Source organism: Mauremys mutica, chromosome 5 (genome assembly GCF_020497125.1).
Source record: "Mauremys mutica isolate MM-2020 ecotype Southern chromosome 5, ASM2049712v1, whole genome shotgun sequence".
Lineage (NCBI taxonomy): Eukaryota > Metazoa > Chordata > Testudines > Geoemydidae > Mauremys > Mauremys mutica.
Genome location: NC_059076.1, coordinates 10,540,814 through 10,554,267, shown reverse-complemented (window position 1 = coordinate 10,554,267; position 13,454 = coordinate 10,540,814).

The window sequence follows — 13,454 nt, the reverse complement described above, 5'->3', positions numbered from 1 at the left end:
CGGAGCCCAGGGAGGCAGCAACAAGGTGTTTGATGGAACAGACGGTGGCTGCTCGTCTGACAGTCCCTAGACTGGGACCCAGCATAGAGGAAGGGCCTGGGTTCCCCTACCAGGCACTGGGAAGGTGGTGTGGAAAAAGGACTGAGAACCCTGAGGGGAGGCTGTAAGGGGCACAATCCCAAGAGTTGGGGCTAGGGACCAGATGTAAGGACACTGGATTTTGTGTTGGTCATTGTTACCCTGGAAGTCTGTGCAGCAGAAAAGATTGTGGAATACCCCAGGGAATGCACAAGGTGACCAGATGATCAAAAGGGGGAGCCTGTTAGCCAGGCTTGCCTCTTCCCTGCATGCTGGGTTGATACTGGTACTGCTAGCTGGGCCCTGCTTTTCTGGCCTGGCAGTGTTGGGCCACCCACTGGGCCCTGGAAACAGTGGCTAGCTAGCAGTGCTGTCATGGCACCCTATGGCTGCCCTCCCTAAGGACTGGGGAGAATTCACAGTGCCCGCTATTGAGAGTGAGGGAAGCTGCTGACTCTAAAATGGGACATGTGGGTTCCTGGTTTAAAGACTCAAATTTCCAGGACAGGCTGTTGGAAGAGGGGGCATCTGGTCACTTGAAGGGGCAAGTGCTCATCATTCTTAGGACACTTCCAAGTAGATGCCCAAGTCTGAGATTTTTAAAGGTGCTGTAGCAGGGTGGACCCCTGCTCCTGCCCTGAAGGGTTAAAAACAGCCCTGGGAGGGGGCTGTGGCTGGAGAAAGCATCTTTTAGGCTGCACTGATTGGGGGAAGTGGCTGCAGCAGGGGCCACACCCCAAACTGAGCAACAGGGCCTTATAAGAAGGCCAGGAGTCTTCCCTCTACAGGCAGAGGAAATGGGCCTGGCTGCAGGGAGCTGGACACAGGGTACCTGAGTGAAGCAGGGCTGGGGAAAGGCAGAGGAGCTGGGGAGCTCCAGCCTGGAAAGCCCCAGGCTGTGGCCTAGCATTGGGCCAACAGGTACTGGAGGTTGCAGGGGTCACCCCAGGGGTAGGCCAGGGCAGCAGGTCCAAACCCTCCTTGCCAGTGATGAGTGGCTGATACTGCAGTCTGCCCCAGGGCGCGGGGCTAGACAATGACTGGCAGTAGCCATATACTGGGGCAAGGTGGGGATAGTGGGTGGGGGTTTCCCTGGGGAGGGGAGACCCTGAGAGAAAGGGGTTACTGCCAGGGGGCAGCACCCCATGTAAAAGGACACCAGGTCCAGGGAGGGACATGGGGGCCAGAGGACAGGTGGATCACCGCCCAGCAGAGGGCGCTCCAGAGCTGAATCAAGCTAATTCCTGGAAGACACCAGCAGGAGGCGCCGCAGGGGTGAGTCCGCTTGTCTACAGGTGCCTAAGGGAGTTGGGCACCCATGTGATTTGAATGCCTAATTCCCTTAGGCTCCTTTGAAAATCTCAGTCTCAGTGTGTATTTAAGTGCTTGAGTTTTCTTAATATGAAAATATTGGCTTTCAGAATAAAATATTAGATGCTTTAAAGAAAAATCAATAACTGAAATGCTGTTTCCTCCCCTGCATGCACGCAAGAATAGATGAGCAAAGCCTGACAAGCAAACAAATAGGCTGCCAATTCAGCAGTGAGAAGGATAATTCCCATTGAATTCCTGTTTGCTCCTGCTTATGGAAATATACATAATAGCAGAGCAGAACATGGGAGGACTCACAAGCTTTTGAATAATGTATCTGCCCATGAGAGGGCGCTGCTGCCTCACAGCATAGGAGAAGTGAGCGCTTAGAAGAAGGAAAAGAGAAATAGCAATTGTTTGATTTCATTCCAAGCGTCTTAGTGAAAGGTTTGATTTGTAATTCAGTCAAGTCATTCCACTGCTCCGCCTTCACTTCCCATTTCTTAAAACAGCCCCCTTTTCTGGTACGAAATGCCCTGGCACGTGCTCAAAACAAGGCTGGGATTTAGAGCAACTCACGAGGGACAGAAGGGTGCTGCTGTTCCTAATGTACAAAACTAATTGTAAGACCTGGGAGAGGAGAGCAGATGGGGAGGGGCACCCGGGATGTTCAGTGACAGGCCAGGGTCCTCGTGAGTTGGACCATAGTGGTCAGATTGAAGCCACTCCTGATGCCTTCACAGAGGTACAGGGGGCCTCCTGTGCCTTTCTCCATAGATGTAGAGTACACATATCTGATTATTTCCACTGACGTCGGTGGCTGGCTGCAGCGCTGGGAGTGAATTGCGTCAGATGAAATGCAAAGCTGTGCAAGTCTGATATTCTGAGGGAAAACTTGCTGCGTTTTCCACCCCGGGAAGAAGTCTGATGTTCCCTTTGTTTTCTAATGTGACAGGGCTAAGTAGTTATGAGGAGACTGTGCATGTAAAGTCCTCTTTTTTTTAAAACAAAAAATAGGCTATGCTGGAGAGTATACCCCACACTGAATGGGTTCAGGGGAGCTGGAGAACTGAGCTAGAATACCTTGTGGCAACTACAGGGCACGTCGGGCTCAATTAAGGAGGAGACCTTGGGCGACTAATCTAAAAGAAGGGTTTCAGGACAGAAGGAGAAGGAAGCTCAAAGAGAATTGGCCTTGGGATCCTCCCAGCGAAGGAAGAAGTCAAGGGAAGCAGGAAGGAGTCTGAGCAGACCCTGGCTGCTCTCTGTAGGAGTGGAACCCAGAGTAGGAGTGCCTGGATTTCCCTGCCAGCCACTGAGAAAGGGTGTGAACCCCCCTGATTCAAGGGGTAAGGAGTACTGAAAGCCCAGAGACAAGGGGCATCAAAACCAGTGGGCCCAGAGTCAGGGGTCAAAGACCTAACACAAGGTCATTGGACTATTTGTTGGCAGACTTTGTTACCCTGGGAAGTGGGGGGAATGGGACCATAAAGGACTTGGACGGAGGGCTGTCACAAGAAGAGGCAGACCACTGCAGGCTAGAGCAGGTGTAGCAGGGGTCACTGGAAGAGGAGAGTCTGCTACCAAGCCATGAGGAGGTGCTCCAGTCAGTGAGTCACTCTTTGGCACCGGAGCCTAAAGGGAGGCTTTTAGGGTAGAATTTACAAAATATGGGGTCAAGAGTCTAACTTCCGGCTCTTCTTTTGGAAAATCTTGGCCGCGGTTCTGGGGGCACTCCCTACAGATAAGACGTCTCATAACAAAGGGCCCTCACACTAGGCAATGTCCCCTGTGAAAGGAAGGCTCCTCAGTGCCACTTGTGCAGCACGCCCAAGGCCGTGGGAGCACCCAGCTGAGTTCTAGTGCAGTTCCTGCTCTGAAGGGAAAAGGATCTGGTGGTGGGGACGTGGGTTAGCGATTGGGGGGTGTTGTATGCAGTGTCTCTGAGGTGCAGCACGCAGACCCAAGCCCAAGGGAGGGGTGCAGGGCTAAAGTGGCTTCTGTGCTTTTTTTCAGGGGTTCCTGTCACAACGTGGGTAGCACTGGGGCCTAACTTACAGCAGCCCATCCCCAGCTGTGTATGGGCAACAGCACTGCCCCGAATCTCCACAGGGCATCCCAGCCTCTCTCCGCCCTCATATGCCCTTTCTCACCCTGACACGCCCTGGAAAGCAGGGTCTGGTCCTGTGCCAGGGAACTAGGGAAGCCGAACACAATGCTGGTGTGGGGAAATTCTCTTCTGATGAGCAAAGAGTCCTTTCTGGTCCCTGTACATTGCCACAACAGCACCGAGGGCATGGAGGGGTAGAATCCCCACCAATACCTTGCAGCTCTCCCAGCATTTAAATTCCTTAGCAGTTCTTCCAACTGCAGCTACTATAATCTGGAACATAGGCCTGGGTCGAAGAGCTCAATCTTTATACTGTGCGAGCTTCCATTTGTCACCTGAAGACCTAGAAACCCCATTAACAGCCTTTGAAAACATTAGGCCTGTCAGCATCAGCTGGCGTTCCCCAGTGGGGACCTGACAGGGCAAGTGTGTTCCATCTTCTCTGATCCTGTGTCTCCACATGAACTGGCTGAAAAGCTGAGATGTTCTTATGAAAAAAAAATCCTTTTATTTTTGTTGGACGTTAAACACTTTTCAACCCACCCTAGTCTCCACCTTAGTGTCACTGCCATTTGGCTGATTTCTGTCCCAGGGTGGTCTGCTCTTTAAGGGTGGCAGAGGGGTTCAGCTGCCCCTGTGCCAGACATAGCTTGCCTCCCCAGGTAAAGGAGATTGGTGACTGAAGATAAGTCTGCTGGGAAAATTAGCTTGAACCACAGGCTGCTGGAGAGAACTTAACAGAAATTCAGGGAGAGGAGGCCTGTGGATGGGTGCTCTATATGAGTGGGAGAACTGCAGGGAGTCTACTTTAGGAGATCAAGGGGAGGACATTGGAAGTAGGAAGACCTTCCAGTTGGGTGGAAGACCTGATTAGGGATATCTGTTGTGTAGACAGCAGCAGAATCCTTCTGAGGCAGCGGCCTTAAGTTGGGCCAGGTGGCAGGACCTGGGTTACCAGTTCTGATGGATGTTGAACTGCATGTGACCAATAAACACATCTCTGGGAAAGGGGAAGAAAAAACTGAGACTGGTGGAAGCTTCGTTGGTGCACTGGCTACTGAGGAGGCCCACTGATTTATGTGAGAGTGAGGAAACTGAGGCAGAGGTAGGGTCTGATGCTGAGTGAGGAGCAATGTGCTACAATGTGCCTGGAGCTGTGCAGCTCTTTAATTTTGCAGGAACTTCCAAACAGAGCACAGAGCTCTGCAGAGCTGTCCCAAGCCCTGAGAAGCCGGGTTGGGAGTATTACTTGCAATCCGCTGCAATATCCAGGAATGTAGTAATCAACAACTCTGTTACTTTCTTTGAAAATTGGATTCCTGGAACCACTTACTATGCAATCAATGACCCTCTTCAACTTGAAACGGTTTACAGTATCCCCAGCAGCAAATGGTCTAATACTCTGGAGACTGGATTAACTATTAATTACAAGACTTGTCAATTCTGGGGTCAAAGATGGGATACTGCCTTTGCGAAGCAGCCAAAGCAAATGGGAATGATCCCACGTGAAGATCTGTAGGTGCTTTAATTGCCCTCATTCTGGACCTTGCATCAATACAAAGAAATGCGAAGCAATGAATATTTCCGTCAATGAGTGAATGTTACTGTGTCTGAAGGCAGTGTTACAGAAAGCAGCATTGCTTAAATTGCAGGGCCTTCACTCACTGGCATCTCTAAATGGAACTCAATTAATGGATCATTGCTGGGTGTGCCTTGGGCAAAATAAATACATTTGCCAACTGTAGTACATGCGACAAGCTGCCAGATATCGGAGTTAGGCTCTCAGAAGGAATTCGGAACAATTAACTCACTCATTATGGGTGAGATTGTGAGCCCAAGGGGATTACTTGTATGAGCAACTGCTCACCGGTATGAGTAAGAGGGCCTAATTTTGAGCTTACCTGTTCTTTGTGGGCGAATTGGAGAATTTTGTCATGTACTGTAAAAGCAGCAAAGAGTCCTGTGGCACCTTATAGACTAACAGATGTATTGGAGCATGAGCTTTCGTGGGTGAATACCCACTTCGCATGTACCGTAGTGGATTAGAGAAAGGAATGTTAGGGGAGAAACCTGAACATGTACAGGATGCTAATTTGTTAGAATCAGGGGCGGCTCTAACCATTTCACCGCCCCAAGCACGGCGGCACGCCACGGAGGGTGCTCTGCCGGAGCCGCAGGACCAGCGGACCCTCCGCAGGCACGTCTGCGGGAGGTCCACCGGAGCCGCCTGCCGCGCTCGTGGCGCCGGCAGAGCGCCCCCTGCGGCGTGCCGCCCCAAGCACGCGCTTGGCGCGCTGGTGCCTGGAGCCGCCCCTGGTTAGAATTTCCCCCATCTACCAGTAAAACTGCATCCCCTGTTAAAACAAACGTCTGTGGGGAACTTTTCCTGGGTTGCTCATGGCCTATTTCCTTAGCATCCCTTGCTGTGATTGTGATCCTGTAAGATTTTAGAGGCTAAGACAAAAGTTACTGATGAAAGAGTGGAAGCAGGGCTGGCTCCAAGTTTTTTGCCGCCCCAAGGAAAAAATTTTTCCCACACCCCCCGGCCCTGCCCCAACTCCACCCCATTCCAACCCCTTCCCCAAATCTCCAGCCCCGCCTCCTCCCCTGGGCGTGCTGCATTTCCCCTCCTACCTCTCCCTCCCTTAAACCTGGGAGGGAGGGGGGAGAAGCAGAGCGGCGGCGCGCTCGGGGAAGGAGGCGGAGGTGAGCTGGGGGGAGTGGTTCATCTGCCCCCCCCAGGTTTACTTCCTGTGGCCCCACCGCCGCCGCAGCTCACCTCCGCTCCGCCTGCTCCCCTGAGCGCGCTGCCGCCACTCCGCTTCTCCCTCCTCCCTCCCAGGCTTGCCACAAAACAGCTGAACCACGCGGCAAGCCTGGGAGGGAGGGGGGAGAAGCGGAGTGGTGTCGGCGCGCTCAGGGGAGCAGACGACAATGGAGCAGAGGTGAGCTAGGGGAGGAGCGGTTCCTCTGCCCCCCCCCCCCACCAGGGTTACTTCCTGCAGCCCTCCCCTGCCCCCCACCACCGCAGCTCACCTCCGCTCAGGGCCGGCTCCCGGCTTGTTTGTGCCCTAAGCGTCTCCCCCCCCCCCAAAAAAGGAAAAGGAGCCGGCATGCTGCCCCTTGGAAAGTGCCACCCCAAGCACATGCTTGGAGCGCTGGTGCCTAGAGCCGGCCCTGAGTGGAAGGTATCTTTGAGGTATATAACAGCAGTAAAGAGCCACGTTCTGATCTTATTCACTCTAGTGTAAATGACTTCAATGGATTAACTCCAGATTTATACTGGTGCAACTAACAGAATTTGGCCACAGGACCTAATTTAACTTTTGTGTCAGCAACTCCAGAAAGTTAACGCCATTAACCTTTGCAAATGCCTTGTACCTTGATCGTTTTTGCTTCTGTGAGTGATTGTCTAAAGATGTGGAAGACATTCTTTAAGGAGGTTTTTATCTGAGAGGGGGGAGGCAGTGCTGATACTTGGGCTCCAGCTTCACAACTGGTATAAATCAATGCAGCTCCCGTGACTTCATTGAAGTGATACTGATTTTTACCAGTTGAGGATCTGCCCTTTAGTTTTTTGGGCACCTGGTGGGTCAGGTGAGCCTGATTAGAAGGTGGCTAGAGCTGATCAAAAGATGGAGGTTCTGTCCTGTGCAAAATTCCTATATTTCAACACTTGTTTTCATTCTGCATCAGGCTGAGCAATGAAAACATCCGCTTTTGGCAGAACAATTTAGAAATGTCAATGTTTTTATTTTGACATGTGCAATTGAAACAAAACGTTTTTGACATTATCGAAAGGAAACACTTTCGTTTCAACTCCATTCATATTAATCACTGCATCCTCCTGAGCTACTGCAATGTTTAGTCAGAGTTGCAGTTTGAGGTCTCTCATAACCCCATTCTTCCCTCTGCCTTTTGCTCTCTGGTAGACTACATTTCCCATGATGCATGGGGGTCTGTGCCTGTGGCTGAGCCCCTGCAGTGCTTCATGGGACTTTTGGGTTGATACACTAAAAGAAAACACTTTAAAATTTTCTCAAGGAAAATTTCCACCAAAATCAGTGTATTCCCATGGGATACTTCAGTTAGAAAACAGGGTTGTCAAAATTGGAAAATCTTATTACAAACTTTTGAACCAGCCTCCTGATGGATATTTTAGTGTGACCCACAAAAGGTTGCAGAACAAAAATTCCAAATAAATCTCTTCTTTAAAGCAGACAAAGGGTAAAATGGCCAGTTGTGAAATACAGTTTAAAGAGATGCCACAGAACACTGAGCAATTTTTTTCCAGTTCAGCTTCTTTGCCTTCCTCAGCAAGTTTCTCCTGGAAAATAAGAGTTGAAGGGGAAGAACAGAAGAAGAGGGAACTGCAGAAATCACCATGCATCAAAAGATGTCATCAATGATGGGTATTTATGCCACATTAAAGCAGTATTAAAAGTAGCACAAGAACGGATGTTTATGCTTCTCTGGTTTTCTGCGTGAAACATTAGTGCATTATGGATCAGTGAGGCTAGTACAATTGAAGAGGCAAAACAAAAAGATGAAGTGTGGAGACCAGTGAGCATGAAAAAAGGAAAACAACAGAATGATCCATGCCAAGCTAATTAAAAGAAAAATCACTCTGTCTCTTGCACTCGTTCTTCCAGTACATTAGTTGTTGCCGTTAATGCAATCCATCAAAGTGACAGGATGCTCCGCATCATTTTAAGAACAAATTTAATCAAATGGCAAAACAAAAGTAATGGTTAGGCTACATACCAGGAGTGGTGTTTGCCTTTGAAATGGGACTTATAAGGATTACTCGATGGTGCAGCAGATTGGCAAAGTGATCAAGTTGGCATGCAATTGTCAGTTTATTTGATAGATTAACACGATTCGCTTCTGTGGCATGTTGATATTAATTCACTGTAATTTGTTTTTATGTTAAGAGTGGAGCTGGGCAAATAACTGAATATTCAGTTTCCTGGCAGTTCTGAAGAATAAATAAAAATGTGGTTTGGATTTTTTGGCAAATAGGAAAGTCTGAAATCTTGGTTTGGGTCAAATGAAACATTTTGTTTTGATTTCAAGCATTCTACTTCCCTCTACAAAAGCCTGGGGGATGGAGGGGTGGTTTCAACAACACTGGTGGGGATATCTTCTTTGATTCCCAACTGCCCAGTAGCTTGGGCACTCATCTGGGAGGAGGAGGAAGAGGAGCTGGGTTCAAGTTGCTACTCTGGAGCAGGGACTGGAACCCAGGTCTCCCGCTCTCAGATGGGGAAGTAAAGGGGACACCACCTCCTCTTGTTGTATCAATAGAGCAAAGTCCTCAGTGAATCTAGCCCAGAAAAGACCTTTTTTGGACCAAAACTATTTGACAAACGGTCAAGTTCACAAATAGTTCTTGTCGATCCCAAACTGATTTTTGGAGGGGTGGGAGGCAAAAAAGCCATTCACTGGAAAAGTGTCACCCAGCTCTAGTTAGGGGTGAGCTTGTGAGATGTGATCTATGAATGTATGTAACTGTTAAATGTTAGGGATTTAATTCATACTGTACATACAGTTAAACTGTTTGTTAAATGTTTCTTGATATCAGGGTTCTTGAGAAATGAACACTTACTGATAGCTAACAAATGGCACCTTTTTGTTATCCAACCTAGGGATAGCTCGTTGGTTTGAGCATTGGCCTACTAAACGCAGGGTTGTGAGTTCAATCCTTGAGAGGGCCATTTAGGGTTCTGGGGCAAAAATCTATCTGTGGATTGGTCTTGCTTTGAGCAGGGGATTGGACTAGATGACCTACTAAGATTCATTCCAGCCCTGATGATATTCTATGATTCTAATCACCTATGTAGACCTAACTGGAATTAAGGTTGTACGTAGGTAGCAGTGACTTAAATGAACATCATACTTTAAAGTAAACAACTATTAAGGTACTGTGCAAGTCTTGTTAAATAGACAATCCAGCCCCAAAGTTTCAATTCCAGGCTACAATCACAAATCCAGGATTCTCTGCTTACATGGTGATCTGTCCCATTGACTACAATAGAAGAACATAGTTGAAATATGTCATGTGAATGGTAGAAGAAAGTTTTTGCCCACTTATCTTTAGAGCTTTTGAGTGTTTCTAACTTAATGCAATTATTTGTGTCCTGCAACATTATGTCCCAGAGAAGGAGGCAACAGTGACTAAAAGGACATCAAATCCTAGTGTTTGCCATTGAAATATTTGACTTAAATAAAAACAGATCTGTTACATCCAGATCCAGATCACAATAACTTGTGCTTAAACTCATTGATTATGTGTGGATATATTTTTAGATCAGTGTATATTAGCATACTTGATAAATAATGCAGTTAATTGTTTAATTATTACAAAATCAAGTTGGGAATTTGGGAAGCATTACAAGTAGCAAAGAGATGAAAAGGCAGAAGAAAAGAGAAAGAAGTGGAAATCAATTAACAACACATCTTTCTAAATTGGGCTGCATGACTTTGAAGTCAGTGAAGGCAATTTCTATCATATATTACTAGTGGTTGGCTCAAGCTTCTCTGCCATCCAGACTCATGATAGCTTTGACCCAGGTCCTGCAAAGGCTTCAGCACATGGTTAAGTTTGTTATGTGAGTGAGTTTCATTGACGTCAGTGGGACCACTCAAAGCATAAACTTAAGCACACGCATAAGTACAGCTGGTTGAAAATGTGTTTTTGTGTACAACAGCTTTTTGACAAAAAGAGAATTTTCCATTAACATCTTACTCCTTGGTGTGTGGTTTTGTTTTTATTTTTTTTTAATGAAAACCCAAACCCTATTTGGGTTTTGGTTTTTAAAAAAATCCATGTTTTTGTTTGATAAAAACCAGAACTTTTTATCAAAACCTGACAATTTTTCCTAAAATGTTTCAGTTTCAGGTTTGTCCTAAAAAATGATGCTTCTAGGAAACTTAGATTTTAAAACTGTTTCAAAAATGTCTGTAAATAATAATGGGGGTCTTTTGAGCCGCTGTGTTTGGGGTCTTTACAGGATCTAGCTGTTTGGTAGCAGTGAGCAAAGATTTAGAGGAGGACCAAACTGTCCTCTGAATGTTGGGATTATCTGGGCACAGCAAAGAGGATATTCAACTGGGAACTGCTTCCAGCACCCTGGCTTTGAGGCCAGTCTCATGCTACCCCCAGGGGATTTGGGGCAGACCTTAAGCACGATGTCTCCAGAAGGTCTCCAGTGCACAGGGCGGTGATTGCTCCAGGTTCTTGCTCAGGGTTACGGCAAACATTTTGTATCCTCCACTGCTCTACTTACCCACACAAGGGACTATCTAGCCTCCATAGTTCTAGGAAACCCTCTCTGCCAGTTCTCCCCGAGGACCTGATCCAAATCCTTCTGAATGGGAATCTCTCCATTGAGTTAGGGACCTTTGGACTGAGCCCAAATTGAGTATAACTAAAGAAATACACCCTCTCATGATGCTAGGTGAAAAACCGCACTTCCATTGTTAATAGCAGTGGGAGGACAAGGAGTTGATCAGAACCGTGTGGGTGCCATGGGGCTCTTTAACAATTACTGCCAGATCATCCCAAACGGAGAGTGGGTGAGTCAGGAAATCAAGACCGTGATTTGTGTTGGAAGAGAAGGCTGGGACTATGCTGCATGCCTATCGTGCCATAACGATGCAATTAACTTGTCACCCATGTAGCAATGTGAAACATGTTGCTTGTAAAATTAAGATTGACAAATTTTGCAAATTGAGGGGGCAGGGGAGGAATGGGGGTTGGGCCGCAATCTACATTCTGCAGTTCCAACATTTGCTGTTTAAAGAGAAAACAAAATCCAGCTGTTGCAAGGCCGGGGTTGTGAGTCAGAGGGGACATTGCACCTGCTGTGAAATGCTGGATGGCATGCCAATCACGCGTGTGCCACCCTTCCTTTTAGTATGTCATGTGCACTCCTTCAGAAGTAGCACTACAAGGCGCTGTAACTCAGAGACCCTTCCGAGGCTCAGTTCCTCCTCTCCGTCCTTCTCTAGTGGTGGAAGATGGCCCTATGACACTGCTGGCCTCTAATATTAAATTACAACTCTTCCTCCATGGCAGATCAGCCTGCCCTAGCCAGCAAGTGCGTGTGTGTGTCTGGGGGGGGGGAGTAGAGCTAAGGTGCTACTAATTTTCCTCCCCACCCACCAGCTCCAGGAGGGCATAAGTAATAGCAGCTTTTACTCCTCCGCACCCAGAGCCAAGTTCTGAGTAGCCCGTGATGGGGCATCAGGGGCTTGCTTATTCCCTTGCCGGGGCATGTAGTGCAACTCATCACCTAGTGCCTAATATTTAACCCATCCCTCGTATTTACTTGCAACTTGCCCATGTCACCCTGTCTCCGCAAAAGCAACAAGGAGTCCAGTGGCACCTTAAAGACTAACAGATTTATTTGGGCATAAGCTTTCATGGGGGCAAAAACCCCACTTTGTCAGGCATCTGTTAGTCTTTAAGGTTCCACCGGACTCCTTGTTGCTTTTGTGGAGACAGTCTAACACGGCTACCCCCTGATACTATCTCCACCAAATGTTTTTAGACAGCAGGCTAACATGGTCTGAAGCGTAGGGAGAAAAGACCTATAATACCCCCCCACACACACACACACATACTGTTGCTTTTCCTATAGTAACTGGTTCTGTATTTCCTGTCTCATCACCTTTCATTCCTAGCCACTCTCTTTTGATGAACTTGTCTGTCCTTGTCGAACACACTTTTTCAGTAGCTAAGAGCGCATTTGCCAATCTGTAACTTACATCACTGTTCATCTTGCAGTACATGTAACAAAATCCTCCTTTCTTGTCTTTCTAGTTTTCCTAGGCTACAAATTATTTTCAAGTTCTATACAATGCCTCATGGCCTTCACAAATCTCTTTTGTTTAAAAAAAGAAAAAAAAAAGCCACTATCTATATCTTGGAACCGGAGATTTCTGTCATGTGGTTCCTGTATTTCAAGTGGCGCTCATTCCCTTCTTGTTGTCCCTACCACTCCCCAGCTTCCTGTCCCTGTAAATAACATATTGGACACAGGTCAATGTGGTTCAGTAATATTTAAATACCTTAATCTTCATTCCACTGGCTCTTAGGTCTGCTAAGTCATCAGCTTTGGTAGCAGTGGTTTGGGTTAGGCCATCGGGAGCTGCTGCATTTGGAAACACTTGTTTACTGTAGGAAGGGTAGTCTAGTGGCTAAGCTATTGGCTGGGGATTCAGGAGACATAGGTTCTATTCCTGGCTTAGACTTTAACCAGTTGTGTGGCCTTGGAGAAATTACTACATCTCCCCTGGGTCTGAGTTCCCCTTGGTAAAATGGGACTAATACTATCTTGTGGGGTAAGGGCAGGTTGTGAGGCTCAAATCCACAGATGACATGGAGGTGTTCAGATACTGTAACAGTGAAGGACAAATAAGTCCATACAGAGGTTTGTGTTCAACTCAGTTTGAAATGTCTGTTGCCTGAGAGACTAATCTCGTCCCCACTAAAGTCTCTTCATTGACTTTAATGGGCTCTAAATCCTCACAGAGTATGGAAGGCGAGAGAGACTCTGAGCTAGATGCTTGGAACTAATAAAATAAATAAATAAATCTTTCCCCTGTGACAGAAGCTCACCTGATCTTAGAGGTAGCTGAGATCTCTACCCATCTCTGGGGTCTACAAGTGTGTGCTACATACCATGTGACCTGCATGGCGTGACACCGATGGGAAATAGGGGCCATCTCAGTTTTTATGTTATTTGTTGCATGCAGGTGGACTTGACAATGGGTGTTGAAGCCTTCAGTGGGTTTGTCTGTGGAGTAATCCCTACTTGGAATGGCTCCAATGAAATTGTCTGAAGTGAAGGCTCTGGCTTCTCAACTACGGTGACTCTCACTGGCCAAAGAGCAATGCTAGGGAATGAAGGCAAAATAAGTGAATACAGATTGTACACCGTCTGTGGGG